The sequence below is a fragment of the Octopus sinensis genome, linkage group LG24 (assembly GCF_006345805.1).
Source record: "Octopus sinensis linkage group LG24, ASM634580v1, whole genome shotgun sequence".
NCBI classification, from domain to species: domain Eukaryota; kingdom Metazoa; phylum Mollusca; class Cephalopoda; order Octopoda; family Octopodidae; genus Octopus; species Octopus sinensis.
In genome coordinates this window covers 14,268,421-14,289,555 of record NC_043020.1, presented here as the reverse complement: position 1 = coordinate 14,289,555, position 21,135 = coordinate 14,268,421, and the positions used below count along the sequence as shown (strand labels likewise).

The window sequence follows — 21,135 nt, the reverse complement described above, 5'->3', positions numbered from 1 at the left end:
CATCGTAACTGTTGAGGAACTGGCAGAGAAGCTTGGATTGGTCATTCAACCATTCATTGAACCTGTGTGCTATCGGAAAAGTCAGCAAATTGGGTCAATGGGTTCCTCACGAACTTTCCGAGTCTAATTGCATGCAGAGAGTGAATGTATGCTTTTCTTTCCTGTCACATCTCACCACTACTGCGCTATGTATATCTATATATATAAAACTGTAGTTGTGTGAGTGTCTGTCCCCTTCGATTTAGATTCCTAACTACTCCCACATTTTGCGGTGCAGTTTAACCAAATTCGGGTAGCTTATAGTCGTGATTCATATCGAGCCCGTATTAGCCTGTATTAGCGCGCGTCTACGATGAGTCTACGATTTTAAAAATAATTTAACATAATTTTTTATTCCATTTTAATGCATAATTTTTCGTGTGTCGATGGCGGCGGAGTTGGCGTCCACGCTCACACCTGCACCTGTGGGGAAGGGAGTGTAAGGAAATCAACGTCGTAATGCGTTGTCAAGGAGACCAGCGTTCTTTTAGAACAACGACTTCATAGCTTGAAGACACCAAAACAGAAATGGCTAAGAAAGCGTCTACATGAGTCTACGATTTCAAAAAAAATTTACCATCGTTTTTTTTTCCATCCATTTTAATGCATTTTTTCGCTATTATATAAGGGAAGTAACTCTCTAAAAATGTCTACGATGAGTCAACGATTTTTAAAAAATTTTACCATCATATTTTTTTCCATTTTAATGCATTTTTTGCTATTTTTTGGCTATAACTCTCTAAAAATGCTTATATAGTTATTTCCCTTACAAACCCGAGCAACGCCGGGCGATACTGCTAGTATTATATAAACTTTATCTTATCAATCTCTGACACGCGGAAGTATTGTTTATCAATGTGTATCAACAATGGATTCCATTATAACGATAATACTTTTGTGAAACAATCGTAAGATGTATTAATTAACAAAGTTTTAAACTGTTGTTTCATATATTTACATATATAGTTAATACAATACTATTTTAGACACATATATCTTTGTGAGAAATTTTTTTACATGCCACTAGCACGAAAGCCAGTTACAGTGGAGAATTCGCAATGAAATAGAAGGGCATAGCATAAGGAAATAAAGTTCACAGTTCATTTTTCAGAGGGTATGGGTGTTAGTCCATATGTCCTTAGGTAAAATCCAAGGTAAATCCAGGCAGTATTACAGCAAAATATAAGTAGTGTGTTCACAGCATAAATATTCAAGCAATCCTGGATGTTTATGCGGTTGGCCTGCTCGCTTAGCCAGCAGGGTGGTGTCATTTGAAGGCTAAAACAATGCGAAGCACATTGAGACCAGCAATGTGTAGCAACATCTGATAGCCTGGTGGTCACGGTGATATATTATATATATATATATAACAGGAATGTTTACGAAAATAAACAAAAGACGAAGGCAGGTGGATTACAAGCAAACAAATGTATTAGTATGGCGCTCAGGAATAGAAATAGAACAAGTCTTTTATGTTTTGAGCCTACGCTCTTCGACAGAAAGATACACAGAAAAAAAAGGAGAGAAACAAGGAGAGAAAAAAATGCGTGTAGGAGCTAACGATCTATCATATATATATACTAGCAGTATCGCCCGGCGTTGCTCAGGTTTGTGAGGGATATAACTATATAAGTATTTTTAGAGAGTTATTTCCCTTATATAAATCGAGCAAAACATGCATTAAAAATGCGGAAAAATAATGGTAAATTTTTTTTTTAAATCATAAACTCATTGTAGACACGTGCTAATACCCAGAAGGGCTTGATATGAATCACGACTATAAGATACCTGTTTTTGGTTAAACTGCACCGCAAAATGTGAGAGTAGTTAGGAATCTAAATCGGAGTAGACAGACACTCACACACACAACTTCATATAAAGATATGAGTATTTTTATGTTTATATATGTGTGTATATGTATGTGACTATGTGTGTCTGTGTATGTTTATGGGCGAATGTGTGTATGTGTGTGTCTATACTTAGGTTGTACATTGCTTGTTATTTATCTTTTATTTTCAATCTATTTAGTTTTATATTCTCTTTGTACTCTACTTCTTTACCAACACTACTCTCTCTTTTACTTGTCTCAGTCATTTGACTGCGGCCATGCTGGAGCACCGCCTTTAGTCGAGCAAATCGACCCCGGGACTTATTCTTTGTAAGCCCAGTACTTATTCTATCGGTCTCTTTTGCCGAACCGCTAAGTGACGGGGACGTAAACACACCAGCATCGGTTGTCAAGCAATGCTAGGGGGACAAACACACACACATACATACATATATATATACGACAGGCTTCTTTCAGTTTCCGTCTACCAAATCCACTCACAAGGCATTGGTCGGCCCGGGGCTATAGCAGAAGACACTTGCCCAAGATGCCACGCAGTGGGACTGAACCCGCAACCATGTGGTTGGTTAGCAAGCTACTTACCACACAGCCACTCCTTAATTGAAAGAAACACAGAGCATCTCAAAATAAATACGGTAATGAAAGGGTTAATCACTTCATAAATAGATATGAATAAAATTAAGCACCTAACTGAGAAAAATACAGGGGTCAGTACAGTAGCATTAAAAACCCTGAAAACTGTATCCCATTATGGCTTCACACCAATGGCATCTCATTTTGTGTCCTTGCTTACATGAGTTGGACAAATCAGCTCCAATGCATGTCCCCCCACTTGTTATCCTTTGTTATCTCCTTTCTGAGGTTAAGCATCCTGAGATTGACTTTCACTATTTCTTATTTCTTTATTGCCCACAAGGGGCTAAACATAGAGGGGACAAACAAGGACAGAGAAAGGGATTGAGTCGATTAGATTACATTGATCCCAGTGCGTAACTGGTACTTAATTTATCGACCTCGCTAAGATGAAAGGCAAAATCAACCTCAGTGAAATTTGAACTCAGAATGTAATGGTAGACAAAATACCTATTTCTTTACTAACCACAAGGGGCTACACACAGATGGGCCAAACAAGGACAGACAAATGGATTAAGTTGATTGTATCGACCCAGTGTGTAACTGGTACTTATTTAATCAACCCTGGAAGGATGAAAGGCAAAGTTGACCTCGGCGGAATTTGAACTCAGAATGTAATGGCAGACGAGATACCGCTAAGTATTTCGCCCGGCGTATTAACGATTCTGCCAGCTTGCCGACTTTCACTATTTCTGACCGCATCTTCCTTGGGTCTTCTTCTCTCACTGGTTCTTTACACATGTATCTCCTAGTGCTTCTTTACTTAACTGTCTGTCATCCACACACATAGGAGTGGCTGTTTGGTAAGTAGCTTGCTTACGAACCACATGGTTCCGGGTTCAGTCCCACTGTGTGGCACCTTGGGTAAGTGTCTTCTACTATAGCCACGGGCCGACCAAAGCCTTGTGAGTGGATTTGGTAGACGGAAACTGTAAGAAGCCCGTCGTATATATGTATATATATATATGTATGTATGTACGTGTTTGTGTGTCTGTGTTTGTTCCCCCAACATTGCTTGACAACCGATGCTGGTGTGCTTACGTCCCCGTAACTTAGACCGATAAAATAAGTACTAGACTTACAAAGAATAAGTCCTGGGGTCGATTTGATCGACTAAAGGCGGTGCTCCAGCATGGCCACAGTCACATGACTGAAACAAGTAAAAGAGTAAAGAGTAATGCAGTCCTCTTTCTTTTGCATACTACATCTGATTCTTTTTATATCCAGTTTCTTTCTCACCTCATCCGTACCACACTGCTCATTCACAATAACATTACTCATTCAATGAATCATGCTTGCTTCATGTGTTTCCATCCTTCATGCCTCATCTGTGTTTATTGCCCACGTCTCACTACCTTGCAAGTATTAATAATAATGATGTTCGTCCTTCGGGTTTGAAGATGACCACTGACATCATCTGGTGGAACTGCCGCTATGAGACCGGAGGTGGCTGGTGAGGCAGGCACAATCCGGAAGGAAGCCTCCCACAGGTGGGGCAGAAGTGGGTAGGGGCCCATGCTACTGGTGCAGGCGGCTCTGGCTTTCCGCATCTGGCGTTTCTGCTCTGCTGACCGAATCCGTCCTCCCCCCGCGCTGTCCCTGCTCCTGTGGTGATTGCGCTGCGCCAGGATGAGCGGTCGGCAGCGGTTGGCACCTTGCAATTATTACAGTCCATACACATGCCTTGTGCAATCTATCTTTCACTCAAAGATAGAATCTCCTTGCCACCAACAGAGATATTCCCCACACCTTTTCTAAATATTATGAGTTGAACAACAAGCATCTCTGTCTATACCTTTTCTACAGTCACCAATTGCTTGATATCCAATCTGACCATCAGCCACAACAGGTGCCAACAGAGGTAAAAACTCTCTGAATTTTCTCCATCCTATTCTTATTCTAGCTATTACATTCGCTGTACATCCCCCTATAACTAATTTTATCCCCTAGGTAGCAGAAATTACCCATTACCTGTAAAGGGACTCTGGGGCATTTCAGAGAATCAATTTCTCAAGCATCTGTAGTTTTTATAGCTTCTGCACATCTTCCACACATGAACACTACTTTCTCTGATAACCTTCCCGTTATTCTATTGCACCTGTTACGTGTCTAAAGCTTACACTGGGTACACCTTATGGAATTTCTGTCCACAACTTTACTACAAATCAAGCAGGGACACTCTGTTTTCTTACTTACAAACACCTTAGCCTTTGCTAAATTAACAACAAGGCCCTTAGATTCCAGGTTTTACTCTTTCACATCTGGAATTTATTTTCTAGCTCTGATATAGAATCTGCAAAGAGGATAAGATCATCAGTATATAGTAACAAGCTTGATATATAATAATATATTATAGATATATATATAATATATATATATATATCATCCCGTGACTGATCAGGCTATCAGATGTTGCTACACATCGCTGGTCACAATGCACTTTGTATTGTTTTAGCCTTCAAATGACGCCACCCTGAGTGAGAGAAAATTGTGGTGAAAGAGTACAGCAGGGATTGCCACTACCCCCTGCCGGAGCCTCATGGAGTTTTAGGTGTTTCCGTTCAATAAACAATCACAATGCCCGGTCTGGAAATCGAAACCGCGATCCTACGACTGCGAGTCCGCTGCCCTAACCACTGGGCCATTGCGCTTCCACACACACACACATATATAAGTTCAGCAAAAATTTAGATTCAAATGAATATGGTACTTAATTTAGATGCACCAGAATTCTGTATGGTGTTATCCATAAAAATCCGTGGGGTGATTATAATGAAAATAAGCAACAAGAATGACTCCGGTAATTTGGTACGAATTTTTGTATTAAAGGAAAACCTCTATAATTGGCTGATGAGTACTAAGCATTTTAAAACTGTTGTAATACTTACAACATTTAATAAAATGATGTAGTACGAAACGATCGTACCAAATTATTGGAGTCATTCTTGTTGCTTATTTTGATATATATATATAAAAGCACAGGCGCAGGTGCCATGGAAAGAGCACCCAGTACACTCTGTAAAGTGGTTGGCTCCAGGAAGGGGATCCAACTATAAAAACCTTGCCAAAGCAGACAGTGGAACTTGGTGCAGTCCTCAGCTTTTCAGCTCCTGTGAAACTGTCCTGACCAATGCCAGCATGGAAGACAGACATTAAATGGTGAAGATGATGATGATGATGATGATATATACATAATTCATGTAATTACGAGGGGCGTTCAATAAGTAATGCCCCTGACCCACTTCCCATAGCAGTAGAGCAACGTAACTTGGCACAGGTATTAGTCTTTTTCTACATAGGAACAACCCAGAGGTACGCATTTCTCCCATCGTTTGATGCAGTTCTGGAGACCGTTTTCATAGAAGACCCCAGCTTGGTCCTCCAACCACGACGTGACTTCAGAAATCAAGGCTGCATCATCTGGGAAATGCTTTCCTTTCAAAAACAACTTCATGGCTGGGAAGAGGTGTAAATCAGAGGTTCAAGGTCAGGAGAGTAGGGGGATGGGAGAAGAGAGTTCATAGCCGCACACGCCTGTGCTTCTGATCTGGCCGACACGCGAGTTGTGGACCAGAGCGTTGTCCTGCAGGAGGAGGATGCCTTACTGATCTTGCCCCGCCTCTTGGTTCGATAGCTTCTCTTAATTTCCTCAAAAGTGAAACATGATAGACTACTGTAATTGTGGTACCCTTTGCCAGGAAATCTGTCATCACTACTCCGTCCTGGTCCCAGAAGACTGTGAGCATGACCTTGCAGCGGGAGGGCTGCACCCTTGCCTTCTTTGGAGGAGGTGAGTCATGGTGCTTCCACTGCATTGACTGGGCTTTGGTCTCTGGATCATAGTGATGGACCCAGGTCTCATCCTGTGTAATCAGTCTTTTGAAAAATTTTGACTCATCTTCTTGGCACATCCCTAAATTCTTGCTTCTGGAATTCTTGCGTTCTTGCTTCTGGAAAAGTGTGAGCAACCTGGAAATCCATCTGGCAGACACCTTTTGCATATGCAAATGGTCATGAATGATAGTTTCCACAGACCCGGTACTAATCTTGATCTCATGGGCTATTTGGCGAATAGTTAGCGTCGATCTTCCAAAATGGCAGCCTCAACTTGATGGACAGATGCCTCATCAATGGCAGAAGGGGTGCGACCAGATCTGGGAGCTGTTCCACAGAGTTCCGACCATGTTTTGAATTCACGATGCCAGCGTTTTTACAAGATCATATGATGGGGCATCATCACCATAAGTTACTTTCATTTCATTAAAAGTCTCCTGTGGTGTGCATCATTTCAAATACAAAAACCGGATCACTGCTCGACACTCAACATGCTCCATTTCCCACTTACTCATTTCAAACACCTGTAAATCAGAAACCACAATTAGTTCGGAGCTGTAATTTGCCACTTAATCTATAGAGATATCAATAATTGCACATGCAAAATTTCAGCTCAATCAAACAAAGGCAAGTGGGTCAGAGGCATTACTTATTGAACGCCCCTCGTAAATCTTATATCATTGAATTACTTTAAAACTCAATTTATCTAGACAAGGAAGTCGTCTTAATCTTTCAAAATTTTCTTCAAGGAAAACAGTAAAAAAAAAAGAAGAGGAAAAACAAGAAAAAAAAATTTAATTTACTTATAAATTTATGATGAGATTACAGTAACGAAGCCGGTGGTGGTGGTGGCAGTGATGGGGGGTGGTGGTAGTGGTGGTAAAGGTGTTGGCCAGGAGCATGGAACAGTGGTGAAATAGGGCTGTGGTGTGTGTGTGGGGGTGGTGGATATGGCAGTGGTGGGGGTGGTGGTAGTGGTGGTAAAGGTGTTGACCAGGAGCATGGAACAGTGGTGAAATAGGGCTGTGGTGTGTGTGTGGGGGGTGGATATGGCAGTGGTGGAGTGGTGGTAGTGGTGGTAGTGGTGGTAAAGGTATTGGCCAGGAGCATGGAACAGTGGTGAAATAGGGCTGTGGTGTGTGTGTGTGTGGGGGGGGGGTGGATATGGCAGTGGTGGGGGTGGTGGTAGTGGTGGTAAAGGTGTTGGCCAGGAGCATGGAACAGTGGTGAAATAGGGCTGTGGTGTGTGTGGGGGGGTGGTGGATATGGCAGTGGTGAGGGTGGTGGTAGTGGTGGTAAAGGTGTTGGCCAGGAGCATGGAACAGTGGTGAAATAGGGCTGTAGTGTGTGTGTGTGGGGGTGGTGGATATGGCAGTGGTGGGGTGGTGGTAGTGGTGGTAAAGGTGTTGACCAGGAGCATGGAACAGTGGTGAAATAGGGCTGTAGTGTGTGTGGGGGTGGTGGATATGGCAGTGGTGAAATAGGGCTGTGGTGTGTGTGTGGGGGTGGATATGGCAGTGGTGAGGGTGGTGGTAGTGGTGATAAAGGTGTTGGCCAGGAGCATGGAACAGTGGTGAAATAGGGCTGTGGTGTGCATGTGTGTGGAGGTGTGGATATGGCAGTGGTGGGGGTTCTGCTGCTGATGGTGGTGATTTTGGTGATGGTGGTGGTAGTGTTTTTGGTGATGATACAAGCGACTGTAATTGTGCTGCAATTGAGCTGTGCATAAAATACTGATGGTGATGGTGATGATGATACCAATGGACACAATAGCACAAGTGCAGTTGATAAAATGATGTTAGTGACTGTGGCAATGGTGTTGGTGAAAGAATGGTAGCATTGGTGGTGGTGATGATGATGATGATGGTGATGATGATGATGACAATGATGATGATGATGATGATTCTGAATGTGACAGTGATGATGTTATCACGACAGGAAACATACGAAGAACCTTACCAATATTATTATTATTATTATATCAGTCAGCAGTAATGTAGGATAGCAAGGTTTGAGCAGAGACTGAACTGGTTGAGTGTATCTGAAATGGTGGAAACTTACAATTAATTACAAAAGTGAATTGGAGGAAGAGAGAGAGAGAGAGAGAGAGAAATTTAGAGGAGGAGGAGGAGGAAGAGATTAGAGATTAAAAAAAAGAGAAAAAGAGATAGAGAGAAATCACAAAGGTGGGAGGAAGGAAGTGAGATCACAGATTGCAAGATTATAGACCTTGGAGAGCACAGAAACAGGAAATAAATTCCAAAAAGAGCAAAATTCTAGCCAAATTGATGTGGATATAATCAGTCATGAGGAGAGAGAGAAAGTTAGCTGAGGAGGAGGAGGAAAAGGAAGAGAGAGAGTGAGAGTGACATTTAGTAGAGAAAGGTATGGTAGAGAAAACATGAAACTTTTTTCCAAAATCTCCAGCTTTTCAGTAGAATAAGGCTAAATTCTTTGAAACCAAAATGAAAGTTCTGTTCGACTTCCTTTTTCAGAAGTACTGACCAAGAAAATATCAACAAATCTTATTTGTCATCAAAATCTTATTGGCAATATACTGAGCAACAGTACAAACTTGTACATAAGGATCGCACAAGCCGGTACTAAAATGTCACATCTAATGTGGGTTGTTGAATGACTGGGAATAAACATAAAGATATCAGCTCTCAGAAGACGGTATCTTTCAAAGACTGGTGGTGGTCGTGGTCGTGGTGGAGGTGGCATTGCTATAAGTTCTGATAAGCTGTGACTTATGCGCATTTTGTAAAGTACCTATTTCTATATTACCCACAAGGGGCTAAACACAGAGGGGACAAACAAGGACAGATATAGGTATTAAGTCGATTACATCGACCCCAGTGCGTAACTGGTACTTAATTTATTGACCCCGAAAGGATGAAAGGCAAAGTCGACCTCGGCGGAATTTGAACCCAGAACGTAACGGCAGACGAAATACCTATTTCTTTAGTACCCACAATGGGCTAAACACAGAGGGGACAAACAAGGACAGACATAGGTATTAAGTCGATTACATCGACCCCAGTGCATAACTGGTACTTAATTTATTGACCCCAGTGCATAACTGGTACTTAATTTATGGGCCCCGAAAGGATGAAAGGCAAAGTCGACCCCGGCGGAATTTGAACTCAGAACGTGGCGGCAGATGAAATACCACTAAGCATTTCGCCCGGCGTGCTAACGATTCTGCCAGCTTGCCACCTTCATTTTGTAAAGTACCATGGCTGGTACACCAACTTACTTTCAACATTTTCAGATGTAATGGCAAGATTTTTTTTTTCCTCCCATTTTTAGCAGCAATGATTCAAAGAACTAAAGAATTAAAGGAGTGTATTGGGTTGGTGCATAATAATTGTGGGTTTTTTTCAACAAATTTTATTCAACAAAAATAATAACAATATTTTAAAAAAGCATCTTTAACCCTTTAGTGTTCTCATTATTCTGCCAAAATTAATGCTTTTACATCCTCATTGTATTAAACTAATCATGCATTATCTTGTAGCTATGCGATTTTGATGAGGTAGCCGTTAATTTTTAAAACGATATTGTGGGGCTGGTGTGAGAGACCAGATCTGGCCAGTTTGAACATAAAACAGGTAGAATATTTTTGGCCGGATATGGCCAGTTTGAATGCTAAAGGGTTAAATGACGGTCTGACTGTCTGCCAAGCAAATGGGAAGCAGTAATTGAAGTAGATGGTGAATATGCTCCAGAACAATCATTTAAAGATGATTTTGTTACATGTTGTTATTGCTTTTGTTGAATAAAATTTGCTTCCAACTGTCTTTACATCTTCATTTAAATCTGTTCCAACTCATATTCCTCACCTATCTTTTTTGCTATTTATTTACTTGTTTCAGTTATTCGACTCCAGCCATGCTGGGACACTGCCTTGAAGAAATTTAGTCAAATGTATCCACCCCGGTACGTCTTTTTTAACCTTGGTACTTATTCTATTGCTGTCTTTTGCCAAATCGCTAAGTTACAGGGATGTAACACACCAGCATCGGTTGTCAAGCGATGTTGTGTGGGGGACAAACACAGACACACAAACATATACACACACACACATACATATATATATATATATATATATATATATATATATATATATATATAATTAATAATAATAATATTAGGGAGTAAATCCAAACTTACAGGGAAAAATTAGATTTAAGATTAAATCCAATTTTATAGTATAAATATATATATATTATATTAAATTAGAGATAAAACCACTATTAGGCAAATCAAACATTATATATATATAAATTATTAATTTAAATAATTTTTTTAAATTAACTTTAATTTAAATATTTATTGGTTTATGATTTTCACTGTTTGATTTGCCTAATAGTGGTTTTATCTCTAATTTAATATAATATATATATATATATATATATATATGTATATATATATACATACATATATACGACGGGTTTCTTTTAGTTTCTGTCTACCAAATCCACTCACAAGGCTTTGGTCGGCCTGAGACTATAGTAGAAGACACTTGCCCAAGGTGTCACACAGTGGGACTGAACCCGGAACCATGTGGTTAGTAAGCAAGCTACTTACCACACAGCCACTCCTATGTATATATATAGACTTCTTCCAGTTTCTGTCAACTAAATCTGCTCAGAAGGCTTTAGTCAGCCCAAGGTTATAATAGAAGACACTTGCCCAAGGTGCCATGCAGTGGGACTGAACCCAGTACCACGTGGTTGGAAAGCAAGATTCTTGCCACACAGCTACACCAGTGCTGATCCTTCACTTCAAAAAATATTTCCTTCAGACGCAGGAGTGGCTGTGTGGTAAGTAGCTTGTTTACCAACCACATGGTTCCGGGTTCGGTCCCACTGCGTGGCACCTGGGGTAAGTGTCTTCTACTATAGCCTCGGGCCGACCAAAGCCTTGTGAGTGGATTTGGTAGACGGAAACTGAAAGAAGCCCGTCGTATATATGTATATATATATATATATATATATATATATGCGTGTGTGTGTTTGTGTGTGTGTGTTTGTCCCCCTAGCATTGCTTGACAACCGATGCTGGTGTGTCACCTGTAACTTAGCGGTTCGGCAAAAGAGACCAATAGAATAAGTACTGGGCTTACAAAAGTCCCTTGGTCGAGTTGCTCGACTAAAGGCGGTGCTCCAGCATGGCCAGTCAAATGACTGAAACAAGTAAAAGAGTAAAAGAGAGTAAAGAGACCACTTCTTTACTGTCAGACACAAGACAACAGATTGTAACTTCTTGTCTCTCCTAATTTGGCTGATTCTACCTAACTCTTCAAAGTTTTGTAAAAACAATGCTGTTGCTCTTTACATCAACCTTATAACAACATCAGGCAAATATAGTTGACTTTGAGCTGCACTTAACGCTTACAATGTTGATTAAAAGCTTCCTGACAAGTAACGTACATGACAGCTAGAGTTTGTTAGTGTTCTTGTCTTGCTTAAAACGTTCTTGAAAACTGGACCACCTTGTTTTGCCTCTCCAAACACACACACACACGCATAACAGCGAATGACATACTTTCTCAGACGACTATGCACAATATGGACGGAGGCAGAGGGATGATATTAACACACTGTTGCAAATGGAGAAAATTTTTGATGAATACTGATTACATCCAGAAAGAAAAATTAGCTTAACGATAAACTGAATTTTTTTTTTTACTTGTTTCAGTCATTTGACTGCGGCCATGCTGGAGCACCGCCTTTAGTCGAGCAAATCGACCTCGGGACTTATTCTTTGTAAGCCCAGTACTTATTCTATCGGTCTCTTTTGCCGAACCGCTAAGTGACGGGGACGTAAACACACCAGCATCGGTTGTCAAGCAATGCTAGGGGGACAAACACAGACACACAAACACATACGTATATATATACATATATACGACAGGCTTCTTTCAGTTTCCGTCTACCAAATCAACTCACAAGGCATTGGTCGGCCCGAGGCTATAGTAGAAGACACTTGCCCAAGGTGCCACACAGTGGGACTGAACCCGGAACCATGTGGTTGGTTAGCAAGCTACTTACCACACAGCCACTCCTGCACCTATATGTTTGAAGTGTTGCTCCACTGACTCACTCTTTATCAAAATATCATCAAGATAAGCAATAGCAAAGTCGCAGTCGCCTGTTGAATTTAAATTAATTCAAAACAGAATGGAAGTGGGGAGGGTGGCATGAAGTGGTTGGGTGAGCCTGTGGTTATATCATACTGCACTGTCCATTGATAAATAATCTTTTTACAGTGTGGGCGAACTATAAATACTACTATTGAGTATGTGGTGAATTTAGTTATGCAGCTTTAAGTAGCCAAAGGATTGGTAAGTAAACCCTAAGATTGACTTTAACTCAAACTATCTCATCATCATCATCATCATCGTTTAACGTCCGCTTTCCATGCTAGCATGGGTTGGATGGTCCAACTGGGGTCTTGGAAGCCAGAAGGCTGCACCAGGCCCAGTCTGATCTGGCAGTGTTTCTACAGCTGGATGTCCTTCCTAACGCCAACCACTCCATGAGTGTAGTGGGTGCTTTTTACGTGCCAGACGAAGCTGGCAAACGGCCAAGATTGGATGATGCTTTTTATGTACCACCGAAAAGCAAACTGTACTTTATTTGTGTTCAAATGAAAGATCTCCACTAGATTATCTTTTCCTGCTAACCCCATAAAAAAATATTAAAAAGAAAAAAGCTATGCAGCTTTTAATAATTGCCAATTGTAAACATACGGCTCACAATTACAAAGATACTTAAATGACAACTTGGCAAACAGAGGCAAACAGAAAATCCAGTCTATAATTGATTTGTTTTTTAGCTACAAGAGGCATGACAGAGCACTGGAATTTTTGTCGTATGTAAGGTCTAGCACAGGAAGATTCCAGTAGACTACAGTTCCAGATTCAAAACAAGGAAGGGGCAAGTATGTGAAGTAGGAACGTTGGACATAAAAGAGAAAGCTATTTGAAGAAGAAAGAACAAGAGATGGTTGGAATAAATTGTTGGCATTGTGGGAAACCAGGACACAAGATGCAAGATTGTTAAAGCCTGAAGAGAGAGCAAAGGCTCATAATTAGTGCTTTATATTTTATAATTAGCAATATAAGCAATTGGGAAGCAGTTGCCAGCAACCGTGGAGATTGGTGACATACCGTAAAAGAGGGAATACAAAGGAGTGACAGAGAGAGAGAGAGGAGAAATGGAAAGACAAGAAAAGACATCAACAAGAAACTATGATATTACAACCAGCCAGGAACAGTCTTTGCGGTACCTGCCAGAGGGAGTGTTTGTCCAGGATAGGACTACACAGCCACAGCAGGAAATGTATCAGGACATGAAATGTAAAAGCCAGACTAGACTATTTTATGTGCAACTCCATTGTCTCCCGAGACAAAAAGGATGCCAACACATATTTTATAATTGTTCTCTTTTTAAAAAAAATTATTTCTGACCATGTAGTTTTATCTCAAGTACATTGCAGTACATAGATAAGCCCCAAATTTAGGGCAAAATAAATTTATCTGTATCTTCTTGCAGCTACTAGGACAACCAAAATATTAAAAAAAAAAAAAATCAGAATGAATTATATAGAAATATCTACTTGCGTAATAAAATAAGTATATATAAAAAGAAATAAAACTTTCAGCAATTCTCTCCTCTTGAGGGAAATTTCTCCCCCTCTTCCAATTTCTTACCAAACCCTATTTCTCTTAGCCTCTGAAGCTGAAAACAACCACAGATGGCAACAGCAGCAATGGTGGTCACCATTCAAATTTTATTAATTAAAAAACTAACAGACAGATTTCATAATACTCAATGTAAGGAAAATGCTAGTCAATTTAGAATTTCTAACAAAAATGAATAGGCATTAATTATTGATCGTTATGCTATTACCTCTGTTGGCAACAAAGGGCCTCTCTCAGAATGAAAGGTAGACTATATGATGCTTGTGTATGAACGGCTATACACCATAGTAGTGAGACATAGACTCTGAGTGCTGAAGACATGCATAGACTGGAGAGAAACAAAGGTAGTATGTTCCGTTGGATGTGCAACAACAGTGCACATGTAAGACAAAGTGCAAATGTATTGAGAGAAAAGTTGGGCATAAGAGGAATCAAATGTAGCATGCAAGAGAGAAGACTACGTTGGTTTGGAGATGTGATGTGTATGAATGAGGACAGCTGCATAAAGAAGTGCCTGTCACTGAAAGTGGATGATACCTGTTTATGTGTTTGTGCCCCCCCCCCCATCACTTGACAACCGATGTTGGTGTGTTTATGTCCCCGTAACTTAGTGGTTCGGCAAAAGAGATTGATTGAATAAGTACTAGGCTTACAAAGAATAAATCCTGGGGTCAGTTTGTACGACTAAAGGCAGTGCTCCAGCATGGCCCCAGTCATGACCGAAACAAGTAAAAGAATAAAAAGTTTATTTTAATTTGGATATCAACTGGTATATATGAACAGGCCAAATAAGAGAGGGAAAGTGCAAGAGAGAAAAGAGAGAGAGAGAGGAGAGAGAGAGAGAGAATGAGGGAGAGAGAGTGATAGAAAGAGAATAGAAAGAGAGAATAAGAGAGAGAAGGGGGAGAGAGAGAGTGATAGAAAGAGAAATAGAAAGAGAGAGAAAGAAAAGAGAGAGAGAGAGAGGAGAAAGAAAAGAAATAGAGAGAACAGAAAGAGAATAGAGAGAGAGAATGAGGAGAGAGAGAGTGATAGAAGAGAAATAGAAAGAGAGAATAAGAGAGAGAAAGGGGGAGAGAGAAGAAAGGAAGGAAGAGAAAGGAGAAAATAGAGATAAAGAGAGAGAGAATGAGGGAGAGAGAGAGTGATAGAAAGAGAAATAGAAAGAGAGAAAGAAAGAGAAAGAGAGAGATTGAAAGAAATAGAGAGAGAACAGAAATAGAGAGAGAGAGAGATGAGGGAGAGAGAGAGTGATAGAAAGAGAAATAGAAGAGAGAATAAGAGAGAGAAAGGGGGAGAGAGTAAGAAAGGAAGGAAGAGAAAGAGAGAAATAGAGATAAAGAGAGAGAGAATGAGGGAGAGAGAGAGAGAGAGAGAGAGTGATAGAAAGAGAATAGAAAGAGAGAATAGAGAGAGATTGAAAGAAATAGAGAGAACAGAAAGAGAAATAGAGAGAGAGAGAATGAGGGAGAGAGAGAGTGATAGAAAGAGAAATAGAAAGAGAGAATAAGAGAGAGAAAGGGGGAGAGAGTAAGAAAGGAAGGAAGAGAAAGAGAGAAATAGAGATAAAGAGAGAGAGAATGAGGGAGAGAGAGAGTGATAGAAAGAGAAATAGAAAGAGAGAAAGAAAGAGAAATAGAGAGAGATTGAAAGAAATAGAGAGAACAGAAAGAGAAATAGAGAGAGAGAGAATGAGGGAGAGAGAGAGTGATAGAAAGAGAAATAGAAAGAGAGAATAAGAGAGAGAAAGGGGGAGAGAGTAAGAAAGGAAGGAAGAGAAAGAGAGAAATAGAGATAAAGAGAGAGAGAATGAGGGAGAGAGAGAGTGATAGAAAGAGAAATAGAAAGAGAGAAAGAAAGAGAAATAGAGAGAGATTGAAAGAAATAGAGAGAACAGAAAGAGAAATAGAGAGAGAGAGAATGAGGGAGAGAGAGAGTGATAGAAAGAGAAATAGAAAGAGAGAATAAGAGAGAGAAAGGGGGAGAGAGTAAGAAAGGAAGGAAGAGAAAGAGAGAAATAGAGATAAAGAGAGAGAGAATGAGGGAGAGAGAGAGTGATAGAAAGAGAAATAGAAAGAGAGAAAGAAAGAGAAATAGAGAGAGATTGAAAGAAATAGAGAGAGAACAGAGAGAGAGAGAGAGAGAGAGAGAGAGAGAGAGAGAGAGAATATGTGGTTTAAACCGATTGAGATTTCACCAAAGTTAAGACACAAACAAGGTTGAAATTACTGTCTTCGGCTGTTAAATCCCGAAATACATTCAAGCGATGTAACTTTGAAAACTGTTTTAGAGCAAGGCTGGAAACGTTTGCTGCGGTGCAATAAATTAATTTGAATGCCTTCTGCTAGGTTTCGTAATTTTTCCTTGCACACTAATTGCCAGCTCAGCATCATCAGCCAGCAGCTACTGATTCATAAATAATTAAGAGACTAATCTCCCAAATTGAATGAGATTCATCTCCACATTGATATTGAATCCTTTCAGTTTTTGGTCCTACATATTTCCTCTTGAGAATATAACACCAAACCTATTTAAGATAAATGCATTGAAGCATATGTCACTGTCATCATCATCATCATCAGCAGCAGCAACATCTTCACCACCACTGCTGCCACCACCAGAACCACCGCCACCACCACCCTCACCACCACTACCACTGCCACCGCCACCACAATCAGTATCATTCTTATATCTGCTTTCCATGTTGGCATAGGTTGAAGACATCTTGGCAGTCTGAATTAGTTTTATATTTCTTTGCTGCCCACAAGGGGCTAAACATAGAGGGGACAAACAAGGGCAGACAAAGGGATTAAGTCAATTACATCAACCCCAGTGCGTAACTGGTACTTAATTTATCGACCCCGAAAGGATGAAAAAAAAAGTCGCCCTCAGCAGAATTTGAACTCAGAACGTAGCAGCAGACGAAATACCTATTTCTTTACTACCCACAAGGGGCTAAACACAGAGAGGACAAACAAGAACAGACAAATGGATTAAGTCGATTACATCGACCTCAGTGCATAACTGGTACTTATTTAATCGACCCCGAAAGGATGAAAGGCAAAGTCGCCCTCGGCAGAATTTGAACTCAGAATGTAGCAGCAGACGAAATACTGCTAAGCATTTCGCCCGGCGTGCTAACGTTTCTGCCAGCTCACCCCCTTCAACATTCTGAATTAGTTTTTATTCATAGATATACAAACCTTCTAGATGGGTTGGAGAATCACAACTTGTTTGTGTGCCTCAGATTTTGGCTTGGTTTCTATGGATGGCTACCCTTCATAGCACCAACCACTTTACACTGTTTGTCTGTGTGTATGTGTGTGTGTGTGTGTGTGTGTGTGTATAAATATAAGATGAATTTTTCTTCTTTTTTCTTTGGTTGCAGTCATTTGACTGCAGCCATGCTGGAGCACTACCTTTAGTCGAGCAAATTGACCCCAGGACATATTTTTTGTAAGCCTAGCACTTATTCTATTGGTCTCTTTTGCCGAACCGCTAAGTTATGGGGATGTAAACACACCAGCATCAGTTGTCGAGTGATTTTGGGGGGTGGGGAACAAACACAGACACACAAACATTCACACACACACATATATATATATGGTATGGGAACATTATATTTGAATGGCGGTGCCCCAGCATGGCCACAGCTCATGAGCTGAAACTAGATAAGATAAAATTAAGAAAAAATAAAACAAATATGACGGGCTTCTTTCAGTTTCCGTCTACCAAATCCACTTACAAGGCTTTGGTTGGCCCAAGGCTATAGTAGAAGACATTTGCCCAAGGTGCCATGCAGTGGGAACCCAGGACCATGTGGTTGGTAAGCAAGCTACTTACCACACAGCCACTCCTGTGTCTATATGAATGGTTGATATTATAATGCATATTATGCACATATACATAAATCTTAATACATGACTACTTTCATGTGATAAACATTGGTTTCAAATTTTGGCACAAGACCAGCAATTTCAGGGGAGGGAGTAAGTCGATTACATCAACCCCAGTGCTCGACTGGTACTTATTTTATTACTCCCAAAAGCATAAAAGTGAAGTTGATATTGGTGGAATTTGAACTCAGAACACAATGACAGATAAAACGCCACTAAGCATTTTGCCCAATGCTGCAACAGTGTAACCAGCTCACTGCTTTGTACTTTTAAGTAATATTGATTCCTATTTTTGGCACAAAGGCATCAATTTGTAGAGAGGGAGTAAATTGATTACATTGGCCCCAATACTCAACTGGTGCTTATTTTATCACCTCCGAAAGGATAAAAGGCAAAGTTGACATCGGTGGAATTTGAACTCAGAATGTGAAGATGTTAAAGGATGATGATGATGATGTCAATGATGATGATGATAAATGTACATTGATAATACCATGGAGGAAGGTATGAACATGTATCTTTCTTATTTCCACATTTCATATAAAGCTAAGGACTTCTACTTCAATAATATTTGTTTAAATAAAGAGAGATAAACAGACAGAATCAGTAGAGTTCAAAATCTGTTGAGGGCAACGTCATCTTTCCATCCTCCCTAAGGTCAAGAAACATAAGTACCAGTCATACACTGGATTCAACTGAAATGTCTACCTCTCTCTCAACAAAATATGTGACCTTCCATGTCTGTTACAGTTTAATTTGTAAATAAAGGTTAGCAATAAAGAAATATAAACTATTCAAACAAAGAATTTAACAAGAGAAACTCCTGCCGTCCCTATACTCTTAATAGGCTCTTCCAGAGAACAAAAGTTTATATAAGATCAGAGCAATTCAAAACAGTGCAGCTGGTGCATTCGTGATTCTTGATTCTGTCACACAAAACATTAAATCTGATTGCCATTTAGACTAATTAAATGTAATTTGTTCGCTGGTTGATGTCATTAAGTCAAATAGCAATAAATTGTATATAAATACTGTTAATTGTTTTTTGCTCAAGTTCTACAGCTGTTAGAATGTCAAACACTGCAATGCAAAAACTTCACCAACTTGATATTTTTTGTAAATATCAGTAAAAATTCTTTAAAAGATATATTTAGTGATACTGTGGCTTCAGTTGCTAATTCCAAAATCCTTAGGATTAAAGACTTGATAATCTCTTATATTAAGTTTATCAGCTGGTAAAAATGAATAGTACTTATAACACAAATGGGTCAGCTTTGTCACATTCTGTGTCACGCTGAATTTCCATGAGATTTATACTAAGGGTACACATGTGGGTACACAAGGCGCAGGAGTGGCTGTGTGGTAAGTAGCTTGTTTACCAACCACATGGTTCCGGGTTCAGTCCCACTGCGTGGCACCTTGGGCAAGTGTCATCTACTATAGCCTCGGGCCGACCAATGCCTTGTGAGTGGATTTGGTAGATGGAAACTGAAAGAAGCCTGTCGTATATATGTAAATATATATGTGTGTCAGTGTTTGTGTGCCTGTGTTTGTCCCCCTAGCATTGCTTGACAACCGATGCTGGTGTGTTTATGTCCCTGCCGCTTAGCAGTTCAGCAAAAGAGACCGATAGAATAAGTACTGGGCTTACAAAGAATAAGTCCCAGGATCGGTTTGCTCGACTGAAGGCGGTGCTCCAGCATGGCCGCAGTCAAATGACTGAAACAAATAAAAGAGTAAAGAGAGAGTATTAATCCCTATTTTCGCAAGCAGTTGTATCCGTAAAAATTTTATTTCCAGAGAACAGAAATTGAAAGAAGATTTATGAAATGGACATGTTGTGTGTGTGTGTGTGTGTGTGCGTGTGTGCTCATCGTATAAAATTTTTACAATAGTTGATTTATGGAAAAGATTATGTTAAATGGTATATGCCACCTGTGTGAGCAACTGGTTGTTTTTATGGAGGAACAAACAGGGGAATTCCATTAGAAAATGTTTTAATCAATTTTCTCATTAGCTATTACTCCTTTTACTCTTTCACTTGTTTCAGTCATTTGACTGCGGCCATGCTGGAGCACCGCCTTTAATCAAGCAACTCAACCCCGGGACTTATTCTTTGTAAGCCCAGTACTTATTCTATCGGTCTCTTTTGCCGAACCACTAAGTGACGGGGACATAAACACACCAGCATTGGTTGTCAAGCAATGCTAGGGGGACAAACACAGACACACAAACATATATACACACACATACATATATATATATACATATATATGACGGGCTTCTTTCAGTTTCTGTCTACCAAATCCACTCACAAGGCTTTGGTTGGCCCGAGGCTATAGTAGAAGACACTTGCCCAAGGTGCCACGCAGTGGGACTGAACCCGGAACCATGTGGTTGGTTAGCAAGCTACTTACCACACAGCCACTCCTGCGCCACACATACATAGAAAATGTGAGGTCATAGTAGAAAATTTACCTAAAATTTTTATGATAGTTGATTTATGGAAAAGATTATGCGAATTTTCTGAAATACAAATCTGTGAATGAAAATGAAGTTCAGACGTCTACATGATAGGTAGACCTGGGAGAAATAGCAGCCAAATCTCCCTCAAAACACCCTACTGTATTAATCCGACAATTCTGCATATTATGTAGTTTGAATGAGAAACTAACTAAAGATGAAGATAATTAACCCCACAAAGAGAAGTTGACGTTAAGAATTGCTTTAACAGTTAGAAAATGTTTGATATTTCAATCATCACCAAAACATGAAGCTGTAAGAATTTACAGGGAAATTCTATGTAAGAAGTAAAGCAGAAATGATTTTTAACTGTACTGCCAAAGTTCTACAACTTAATAGAGCAGACGTATCCGATTTAAGAAAAGTGAATATAAAATATAAAGTGGAAAAGTATGGAAGAAGTCATTGTTATATGCCTATAGAATAAAATAGACACGTACCTTTTTAAAGAAGAAAATGTATGTGAGAGCTATTGTACTGGATATCTGTGTAATGAGAGAGCAGAAATTGAAAGAACATATATGAAATGGACATGTGCATGTGAGCTGGCAGAAACGTAAGCACGCCGCTGAGGTCGACTTTGCCTTTCATCCTTTCGGGCGATAAATTAAGTACCTGTTACTCACTGGGGTCGATGTAATCAGCTT

The 21,135-nt window shown here is 39.9% G+C and overlaps 1 protein-coding gene across 3 annotated transcripts in view; it reads right to left on the bottom strand.

Moving 5' to 3' along the window:
* LOC115223971 (alpha-1,6-mannosylglycoprotein 6-beta-N-acetylglucosaminyltransferase A-like) overlaps positions 1–21,135 on the bottom strand; it is a 125,450-nt gene that overhangs the window by 93,623 nt on the left and 10,692 nt on the right. The window contains exon 2 of one of the 3 annotated variants that reach the window (XM_029794734.2): positions 8,315–8,396. The exons of the other annotated variants lie outside the window; for them this stretch is intronic. The gene's annotated coding sequence lies outside the window, so the exon portion shown is untranslated. The remainder of the gene's footprint in view (positions 1–8,314; positions 8,397–21,135) is intronic. 3 annotated transcript variants of the gene reach the window in all.